Consider the following 11,719-nt stretch of genomic DNA (forward strand, 5'->3'; position numbering starts at 1 on the left):
CTGTTGGCATGAAACTTAATTGTGTAATTTTAGTGTTATCTGTGGTTTTATTTTGAAAAAAAGTCCCTAAAATCCAATTGCTACGTATTGTGGTGTGGATGACTTAAATTTTACGTGAAAACTTCTGAATGCCAAACTAAAATGGGGTATGCTTATGATCGAAATGCATATTATGTTTTACTAATTCAATAGTGTATCAGTTAAGTGAGCTTTATGGCCATGCGAGGTGGTGTGTGTGTGCATTATGATGTTCAACAGTTTGCAATAACAGTGTTAATATTTTAAATAAATGCTTTTATGAGGATAAATAGTATTGCCTCATCATGGATTTTCAATGCAGTGTTGCATTTGTATGTTTGGCCAATGCCTTTCTTATTGGTGTTGCATTCACAAGGTTACAAGACTGGATACACCATGCTTTCAGCCCAGTGGGTTTTGAAGTTTCACAGCACATGATTAAATGTGATCCACCCAGCCAGCTTCCTCAATTAAACATTGTTTGGTGGCAGCGGTGCACAAGCACAAATAACAAAACAATCTCAACACATTAGTCACTAGCACTGCCTTAAAAACACATTCCTGCGGAGGGAGCTGGTAGGAACGTTGGGTTTCTCGGTCAATGGCCAGGGTCAACGGCGGCGTGTATTCTGCAAATATGCCCGACTGTGAGGGCGGGCACAAGCCGGCTTGAGGTAGATTAAACGTTGAGTTTTATAAGGGCACCACGGGGTGACCAGCTCCTCCCCACCCAGCCCCTCCCCACCCTCCCCACCCAGCTCCTCCCCACCCTCCCCACCCAGCTCCTCCCCACCCTCCAACCAGCCCCACCCCTCCCTTTTTTGTATGCACGACGGACGGACACAATAATTCCCTACGGGCTGGTGGAACCAGTTGGTTCATACCAGTAAAATTAAAAGTGTATACAGTAGCACCCTGTTTACGGCGGGGATGCGTTCCTGAAAGGCGTGACGACGAATATCGAAACGCCGTCAAAGCGGTAAAAACGACATCAAAAATAGAGAAAATGTCTATTATTCCCCACAAACGTTGCTTTTGTGACCAGGACAGTGGTATTTTGAAATGTACCTATTTTAGATGAGAAAACGTGTGCACTTGTGGCATTCCTTCACATAAAGTCCTGGTCACAAAAGCAAAGTTTGTGGAAAATAATAGCCATTTTCTATACAATTTGAGGCGTAAACAATTAGAAAATAACACTTGGTACGCAGGAACATAAATCGTGTTACATGGGGAGTTATTAAATCGCAACGCAATTGTGAAATGCACGGCCACTACCCCAGAGCTTCAGCTCCAGTGATTGGCTGCTGCCGACTGCTCCCTCCTGACTCGTGGCCTCGTTGGGAAGTATCCCACCATTGATATTTCCCCATGAGCCACAATGTTGCCACGACTTTCACGGTTGGGCCCCAGTGACTGTTAAATGGGTCTTCAAAAAGAAAAAAATAACCCGTAAAAACAAAGTTTTTCACTATAAATCCTTTATATGCGTGGCGGCTCGAGTCCTCTCGTCCTCTGGCTTGAGATGGCTGCCACCTATGGATCAGATGATTGCCTGCCACCATTAAGCAATTGGTAATTAAATATAAAAAAAATCCTAAAAAGTGTAAAAATGTGGAAAAAAAATTCACGAAAATTAATTGTCACGCACAACGAGTCTGTGTGCAAAATGTCAGCTCGATTAGATCACGGGAAGTGGGTTAAAAAACGACCGAAAGATTTGCACGGTCGTAAGCGCGCAAGCAAGCAAGTGAACTTAATATAAAGGATTTAAAAAGAAACGGATTTGCCCGAAATGTAGTCGCAGTCGTTGTCCTGTACTTCATCTTAATCGTCATCTAAAGCCAGACTTAAGATCATCTTAAACCTGGTGGAAAATACAACATTCAACTGGGCGGATCTGAGAAAAATCTTGAATTAAATCTTTCGTGACTGCAGGAATTCATATTCTTTGGGTTTTTCGGTAAGGTCACGTGGATAGGTTCAAAGAAAATAACAAAATACTACGATGTTTCGATCGCTTGTTTTGCGATCGAAGCGTAGTTCTTTTTATTTTCTTTCAACCTACGTGACTTTACCGAAAAACCCAAAGAATACAGATCTGAGAACTTGCAGTATTAAAACATAAGCGACAGTGTTCCTTCTGCAATTTCTAATAAAATACTTCCACCACATCCGGCACCTTCCAAGGGAGGCGTGATCGCCTCGTAGCGTCAGAACGTAATCGCAACAACACCCTTTGCTGTCTGATTATCCTGCTCGTGTGTGTGACAGCCGAGCCAAGGCGACTCCATACCCCCATAGGTGCACGCACACTCCCCACACTTGTGTAATAAAGGACTCGGACACTTCCTTCTGTCTTCGTGTCTTTTATTGGGTTCTCGTCTTCACCCACACGGCACTCTGTTATAACTCTGTATTTGTAGCCCCCGGCTATTCACTGCTATTATAGCTTCTTCTTCCCTCTGACTCTCTGCTTCATCTACTGTAACCTCCTCCCTGCAGACTTGCTGCTACCTCTATGCAGACTCCCGCTGCTACCCCTATGTGCAGACCCTCTGGCTGCTACCGTATGCAGACCCGCTGCTGACTCTGTATGCAGCCCCGCTGCTGACTCTCTGTGCAGCCCCGCTGCTGACTGCAGCCTCCTCGCTGCTTCGGGTCGGTCACCGCTGGCCAACGGTGCCGATCCTCGCTCCCCCGTGTCGTGGCGATCTCGCCACCCTCCGCTTCGCCCTTCGTGGCCTCTCTCTGTTCCTGGTTCCCCGTCACTCCCGTCCTCTTCCGGTTCCCCTCCTTCTATAGCCTAACCCCTCACCCCCCCACGTGACCTAACTCCTCCCCTCCTGACGTCACCTCCGGAGGGCCGTTTACGCCCGCATTACATCACCCTCCCCCATAAAGAAAATCCAGCCGACCTCGGCTGAATTGCAACCTGACAAGAAATGCGGGTGTAAAGGGCCAACACGTAAAAAGACACGAAGCATGCAACAACAATATAACCAGAACACAACACAATACAATTTTAACGAAACGTGAGGGATTTCGAGCGAGTACGGGCAGCCGGGCCGTCCCGGACGGTCGGCAGACCACCCGCCGAGCGGGAACGTGGAAGGGTTTTAGGGGCGACGGGCGCAAGTTCTTCCGTCGCCATTGGAGGCCCGCCACTGTCCCGCTCGCGTCCAGAGACATCCCGTACTCGCGTCCGCGGAGGGATAGGAAGAGCTGCAGGTCCCGTGGGTTCTGCGGCTCCAGTCGACGTCCCACGAGCGGAACGTCCTCCTCCCTGCGCTGTCACGGCCGGCTTGTCTGTGAAGGGTACGACAGGCGCTCTCGCAAGGTCAGCAGACACAGGCAAGGTGCGAGTCGGCAGCAACAGACCCCGGCAAGGCAACTTCGGGAGATGACGCATCCGGCCGCGGGGCAATGTATGGCTTCAACCGGGATGTATGCACGAACCAGCGCCGTGAACCAACCTGAACACGCGCCGACTGTGGGTTGGGAACCTCAATGAGGCGGACCGGACTCTGCCAAGGTCTATGTAATTTAGGAGAGGTACCTGGCCGCACCTGTGGGCAATGAAGCCAGGCCAGGTCCCCCTTTTTCCAGGGGCACTCCCCCTTTGATCGTCGGGCACACCGCTCATTCCTGGCCTGAGCCTTGGCAGTAGCCATGCGGGCACTTTCCCTCGCCTCAGCGACACGCCGAACGTTGTCCTTAATATACTCAGGAAGAGGCTTAACAGGCCCCCTCGCGCCGGTTCCCAACTGTTCATTAATCGGCGGCACATTCTCACGGCCGTACATAAGGAAGAACGGCGAGTATCCAGTAGCCGCGTGCGGCGTCATGCGATACGCCGAAAGCACCCCAGGGATATGCAAATCCCAATCAGATTGATTTTCCCCGACTGTATGGCACAGCATGGCGGACAGAGTCCGATTCAACCGTTCCACCATACCATCCGTTTGCGGGTGGTAGGGGGACGTCCGTATCTTTTTAGTTCCAAGAGCCGCACACACCTCCCCCAACAATTTGGACGAAAAGTTACGTCCTTGATCCGTAAGGAGCCTCTCCGGCGCCCCTTTGTCCATTACATACCCAAATAGAAAGGCGTCAGTGATAGACGCCGCTGACTGGTCAGGCAAAGGCCAGGCCATCGGCCAGCGAGAGAGGTACTCAACCCCCACCAGTAAATACTTATTTCCCTTAGCGGATGGCGGAAAGGGTCCCAAAATATCTAACGCCACCAGCTCATTAACCCGAGATACTTTAATCGATTGTATCGGCGGAACATATGGATGTTTAGGTGGTTTACGGCGGGCGCAATCGGGACACGCGCGAACGTGACCGACGACATCCGTCGTCATGCCGTGCCAATAATAGTCTCGTTGCAGCGTCAATAGGGTTTTCTGCACCCCCAGGTGTAAAAGTGTGTCACAGTGCAAAGATCTAATCAACTCATACCGCAATGACGCAGGCACAACGAGACGCCAGTGTTCCTGTATCCCTTCCCTCCACATCAGTAACCCATCTCGGAGAGCAGTTTCCGAAATACCACCCGCACCGACTTCCTTACCCGCCTTCTCCGTTCGTTTTCGTAACGACACCAAAGATTCGTCCAACATTTGCTCCCGAATCCACACAGACCTTGGAAGACGCAAAATCCCGTCAGCCGGTCCCCCATCAACCGGTCCCGGTGTAAGCGGAGTTTCGAGAACATCCACTGCCAGCGCGACAGGCTGAGGGGGGGGCTGAGTCGGTCCACACCTATGCGTCCCCGACGCACACGCACAAGGGGATCGTTGCGGCAACCTGGACAGTGCGTCCGCGTTAGCGTGACGCACACCCTTCCGATGGTGAATTTGGAAGGAGAATTCTTGCAACGTGTCCAGCCATCTCGCCAATTGTCCGGATGGCTGGTCCATCTTAAGAGCGTACTGCAAGGCCGCATGGTCCGTGCGGACAATAAACGACCGACCGTACAGATACGGTCGAAATTGTCGGAGAAAAAACACAATAGCCAAAAGTTCCCTGCGAGTGACGCAGTAAACGGGTTTCCGCGGGAGATAAAACCCGACTCCCATACGCCACCACACGCTCAACACCACCTTTTGACTGGGACAACACCGCCCCAATACCAGTGTCACTCGCATCAGTATCCAGAATGAAGGGATGTTCAAAATCCGGATAATCCAACGTCGGCGCAGTAGCCAGTAAATCGCGCAGGCTCCGAAACGCCGCCTCCTCCGGCGGTCCCCACACAAATTTATGCCCCTTCCCAGTAAGGAGATGCAAAGGCCTGGCTGATAGTAGCGAAATTCGGAACAAACCTCCGATAATATGAGGCGAACCCCAAAAACCGACGCACATCACCCACCGTGGCCGGGGTTGCCCAATCCCGGACACAAGCAGTTTTCTCTGGATCCGTGGCCACCCCGCCCGCACTAACAATATGTCCCAAGTATCGAACGGAGCGTTGCAGTAAATGACATTTCTTAGGCTTGAATTTCAAATTAGCAGAACGCATTCTGGCGAATACAGCCTCCAACCGCAGTAAATGCTCATCAAATGTGCGGCTGAAGACTATAATATCATCTAAATAAATGAGACATGTCTCCCACTGCAACCCCGTCAATACCAACTCCATCAACCTCTGAAAAGTGGCAGGGGCAGCATTCAACCCCATCGGAAGACAGTTAAATTGGAATAACCCCTGCGGCGTACGGAAAGCTGTCTTTTCTCGCGAGGGCTCGTCAAGGGGGAGCTGCCAGAAGCCCGAAGAGAGATCTAGCGTTGAAAAAAACTTAGCCCCTGACAAGGCGTCGAGAGAATCGTCCATACGCGGCAGGGGATACGCATCTGCCACTGACACTTTATTCAACTTCCGAAAATCCACACAAAATCGCAATTTACCATCCTTCTTTTTAACCAACACAACAGGCGCGCCCCATGGGCTATTAGACGGAGATATAATATCCGCTTTCAACATGTCTTCCACTGCCCCTCGAACATGCTCACGCTCAGCCGGACTCATCCGACGCGAGTTCAAACGGATAGGGGCAGCGTCCCCCGTGTCGATATGATGAGAGAGCAGCGAGGTGCGTCCCAAGTCCAAATCGTCCGAGCTAAACACATCGGAATAGCTCGATAATAATTTATGAATCGCACAACGCTGCTCGGTGGAAAGGGCCGAATTTTCCCCACATAATTCGGCGATCCAATGATCATCAACCCCTCCATCGTGTGAAACACCACCCACAAGCCCCCCGTCCGGCAGGTCACTCTGAGCCGTAAACGCCGTAGTGGCATGTGCCACAACGGTACCAGCCGGCACACACACGCTTTCAGCACTCGCATTTAACACCTGCAAAAACGGGCGCTGATCTGGACGGACAATAGTTTGCGCCCCTACCAGCGCTAAGCCGCCCGTAACCGCGGCGGACGGCGACAGCAAAATCCCAAAAGCACCCTGCCGACCCGGAACCGGCTTCCGGTATCGTAAGGGAATGAGCATCTGAGAGCCAGGTGGAATATCAACCGAAACTTCCGATAGCGCCTGCACCTGGGCGACAGGAGCCGGTCGCCCCCAGGCGGACTGTAAAAATTCCAATTTCCGGCCCCCCGGTAGTTCTATGCAATTTTCATTGATTCTAATTAGAATGGGCATCTTAGCCAAAAAATCCGTACCCAACAGGCAAGGAACCGCCAGGGACCTCGAAATCAACACAACGCCCGAGGCCGAGACACCCCCGATAGAAATGTTAGCGTCCACCTGTCCCACGATGCCCATTACTACCCCCGTTCGCAGCGATGCAGGAAGCGTAAGCCGGCCTCACGGCCCCCGATGGGATGTTCAAAAGATGGAATATCACATCCGAAATAATGGTCGCGGACGCACCGGAATCCACCAAAATACGTACGTCCACCCCTTGGATGGACCCAGGTACAGTGGACGAACCGGTAGCGGCCGCGACAACCCGCCGAGCCAGCTTACGCCACTGCGTTATCGAGCGACAAGGCTCAGATACTGGCCTCCCGTATTTTACAACATCCGCGTCGCATAACAACGGCGATGAGTGAGGTGTCAGGCCTTGCCGGGTGTCTGGTGCGCACCGACTTGCCTGTGCCGGAGGGTCTTTCTTTGGGGCGTCCGCTGTCGAGGCCTCCTGCTGGGGCGGCCCCGGAACCCGGGCCCAGCAGTCCCTGGCATAGTGGCCCCCGACGGCCGCAGCGGAAGCAGTCGACGTCGGGGCGGCGCGCAGCGGGCACCCCGTCCCGACGCGGCCGCGCCGGCGGCGGAGCCCGCGGCCCTGGCCCGCTTCGAGCCGGCCACGGAGTGGAGGCGGCCGACAACTCCTTTGGGCCGGTCGCATCCGGCACGTACACGGCCTTCGTAGGGTCCCACCCTACGGCCCCCCCATCGACGACAGGACCGCCCGTCCACGCCGTCACCTGTTTCCAGCGGCGGAGATTGAACTGGGCGTCCAAACACTTGGCCGCGGTCCGGGACGTGAGTTTTTCGTGACCGCACGCCGGCATAGGAATGCCGAGATCTCGGGACAACTCCAACATCTTCCCCAAGATGAGTGGTTCCAGCAGGTCAGGCTCCGTCTCCGGGTAAGCGGCCATAGCGAGTTCCAACACGGCGCCCCTGTACGCTACAGGTGACTCCTCAGGTGCGCGTTGCCGCTGCACGAATCGGCGATGGGCGTCATCCGGTGGCTCGTACGCGTCCGCCATTTCATCGAACACCCCTCGCAGAGTTTTTCTTCTTCGCAGCTTTTATAGAGCGAAAAAAACGAACGGACTCATCATCAAGAAGAGTCGGGAGCACCTCCAGTGCCTCAGCGTCCGTCCACCTTGCCGTACGTACCGCCGCCAAAAATCTGCAGGCGAACGCACTCCAATCGCCCACGATGGAGAACTCTTTGACGGTTGTAAGGTGACGACTGCGACTCCTTGGCTTGCTTCGTCCGTCGCTGACTCTTCCGGCGGTAAGTTCAGCAAGGCGTCGCAACGCTGTGTCGCCAAAATGGCGGACCGATCCTCGCGGCGGCCCCAAAATGGCGGCTTCCCGCCTTCCGTGGTGCGCCACGCCCAAGATGGCGTCTTCACGCCGCGTGGCCGATGGCGGCGCCATCGAAGACGACCGGGCTCCTGCCGATCACCACCATCACCTTCCAACGCCGCCCTTGGCGTGACAGGTCACACAACTCTGTGATGACGGTTTTTAGGGTTGCCAGTTGCTCCGCCATCCGGGTCCATCTTAAAACTTCGTCCTTCAACGCAGATGGGTCGGACGAAGGGGCCACCTCCTCGACGCCCGGGCCCTCACGGATCTCTCCCTCCGCCGAAGTGAAGCCGACCGCAGGAGGAGATCGTCGTCGTCCGAAGATGAAGCCGACGCCGGGCGATGGAATATTCTTTTTCTCAGATGCTTTCGCCATGCCGTTTCACTTCTGACTCCAGTGTAATAAAAGGACTCGGACACTTCCTTCTGTCTTCGTGTCTTTTATTGGGTTCTCGTCTTCACCCACACGGCACTCTGTTATAACTCTGTATTTGTAGCCCCCGGCTATTCACTGCTATTATAGCTTCTCTTCCCTCTGACTCTCTGCTTCATCTACTTAACCTCCTCCCTGCAGACTCGCTGCTACCTCTATGCAGACTCCCGCTGCTACCCCCTATGTGCAGACCCTCTGGCTGCTACCGTATGCAGACCCGCTGCTGACTCTGTATGCAGCCCCGCTGCTGACTCTCTGTGCAGCCCCGCTGCTGACTGCAGCCTCCTCGCTGCTTCGGGTCGGTCACCGCTGGCCAACGGTGCCGATCCTCGCTTCCCCGTGTTCGTGGCGATCTCGCCACCCTCCGCTTCGCCCTTCGTGGCCTCTCTCTGTTCCTGGTTCCCCGTCACTCCGTCCTCTTCCGGTTCCCCTCCTTCTATAGCCTAACCCCTCACCCCCCCACGTGACCTAACTCCTCCCCTCCTGACGTCACCTCCGGAGGGCCGTTTACGCCCGCATTACACTGTTAAAGACGGTGCTACGTCGACTAGGAGGTCGCAAGTGGTGACAACAGGATGGGGAGAGCGGAAGGGAACGATTGCAAGCCCCAGGAAGGTTCGAGAACAAGGGCGGAGTGATGGACACGCTGACTTTCTGTCATCGCTGTCTTCTCGTTGTCACTCTTCACGGTCTCCGCGTCGGCGCTTTCTCGCGGTCCCAAAGTCGCGTTGAGTTCAACAGAAGAGCCCTCCACAGTTCGTGCCCGAAGTCATTGCACAAGGGATGAAGCGGAAAGGTCACGTGTGGGGGTTGGGAAAGACTTTGGATATAGATTTTGCTTTTGGATCCCTGTGGCCACGTGGCCATGAAAGTCAACGATTCGATCACCTCCCAGTGGCCTTTGTGGTTTTGTTTTGCAGAACGGTTCACCAGCATCGGGCTCAACATTCAGTGGTGCACGAGTCAAACCATTCGAGTGAACGGTCTCTTGTGTTTTCGAGTTTGTCAATAAACAAGCGGCTGATAGCCAAGTTTGGCAACTGACCCAGCAGGAATTTGAGGAGAATGAGTTAATTAAATCATCTTTCCAATCGTACAGTAATTGCCATTCAGCATTCATGTTGAGTATTTGGAAACGAAGAAACGCATACATGTTTCAAGCTGCGTTCCATTTTCTCCTCATGCTACGGCGATCATATCGGGTTTTCTTTTGTCTTATCATAATTCACTGCTTTGATGAGTGCGGGTTGGTGAAGGGGAGAGGTCAATATACGTTGAATTTCTTTAGCACCGTACGTAGCCAACCATGCTAACCTTCGGTGTGGGGCAAGAACACGAAACTAAACACAAAAAAGCAGTTCTAAAGAAATGAGTTTTCAATCTATATTTAAAAGTGCCTAGCTCCAGTGGCTTCCGAATATCGGAAGGAAGAGCGTTCCAGACGGCCGCAGACCGGCTCTGATATCAATCATTGCTGATAGCCGTGGCCCAGAATCGAATTCGTGCAAGCCTCGACCGCGACTCCACCGTTCATTATGCTTCTCGGGTGTAAATCTTCATGTGGAGAGACGCGGAGCTGTGTTGTGAAACAAAGGAGGGCTGCTGTAAAAACGTGAATTATACATATTTAAAAATGTGTGCCTTATGGATTGCTGGCGTATTGAATATCACTCGGCATGTGTGGCAAATTATGCTATCATAGTCCCCTACTGGCATCTTTGGTGGTGGAATATTTACGGCTCGAGTTGAATTGTTCTTGGGACGTGTCTTACTCACGCTATAAAACTCTATTCGTGCCACAAAGCTGACACTGATGTGAAACAGACCGCACGCTATCGCCAGTGCTTTCTCAGAATTGGATTCTTATACTTTCTCAAGTTTACGTTTTAAATTGTATTACTTACATTTCCCACTCGCTATCATGGGTTTGTCTTAATAATGCAAGATCGATTAATTAATTAAAATCGATTCCAAGGCTGACAATAAAGCTCCGGGAAATACAGAAGCGACTGGAATTAGAGTCGAACACCAGATTGCTAATTGCTTCCGAAATACTTCATGGTTCCTAAGTTGACGGGCTCATTTGTGTTACTCGATTTCTACGGACAAAATTTGTGAATGTTAACAAAAATCCGATCAATGTAGACATTCTGACGTGATTTACAAGGCGGTCAAGACTGTGTGCGGTAGTTGTAATCTAGTTGGGGCTGTGGTGGCTAGGAGATGTTAACTACCTCGCCTGGTATACAGGAGGTCGTGGGTTTAATCCGACCCTGACGCCTGCTGTTGTGTATTTGCAGTTTGCGTGTCTCTCTCTCCTGTGGTCACGTGGATTTTTTTTCCAGGTCTTCCGGGTTGTCCCTACCACATTTAGTATTTGGCTTCGATACATTTCCACACGATAAGCCACTTCGTTGAGCTATCATTTCTGTCCAGGTCGTTTCTGAAAAAAATATCTATATAGCTCAGTGGGCCTTACCTGGTAAAATAAAACAATAGTTAATAGCCATACACTTGAAGGACCTCTACCTGGCATCCCTCACTACAGCCCAGTAAACATGCAACGTTGACTTCACGTTGTAATGTCAGCTAACGTTGACCTGGCATTGCATGTTTATTGTGAGTTTCCACAGAGGTCAGCACTCCAGTTCTGCTTCCTTGCCGTTGGCCTCTCGTGCTCCGTTTTCACTGCACAGTCGAACCGTGCTGGGGCAGTGCCAAGCCAGCACAGCACGGCTCAGGAGGTGTTGTTGTTTTTTTTCCCACTGCACAACCCGAGCCGATCAATAAACGTGCAGATGACGCGGTGACGCTTCGTTCGAGTTGTGATGTGTGAACGTCGTGCACAACCAAACGCATCGTTAGTCCCACCGCTGTGTGGACCTTGCTGGTGGTGAGATTTCGCTGGGATGTCTCCGTTTCCGCGCACATGCATCGAGACTCATGACGAATGCAGTGGCCAACACAGCAATGCCGGACCGTGCTGATAACAACATCGCCATTAAGTGACCTCTGTTCTGGATAATTCTATTTTTTTAAAGATAAAACATTTATTTAGATAACAATATTTGTTAACGACTTTATTATGTATATAATTAAAATAACAGTTGAACATTATTGAAGTAATCTACCTAAAACTAATTTTGAGAATAAAATACTTACAAGATTATACTCCAAATTGTTCATCCTTAAGTGGC

This window comes from Lethenteron reissneri, chromosome 23 (assembly GCF_015708825.2).
Source record: "Lethenteron reissneri isolate LAM-NWPU_2019-01 chromosome 23, ASM1570882v1, whole genome shotgun sequence".
Lineage (NCBI taxonomy): Eukaryota > Metazoa > Chordata > Hyperoartia > Petromyzontiformes > Petromyzontidae > Lethenteron > Lethenteron reissneri.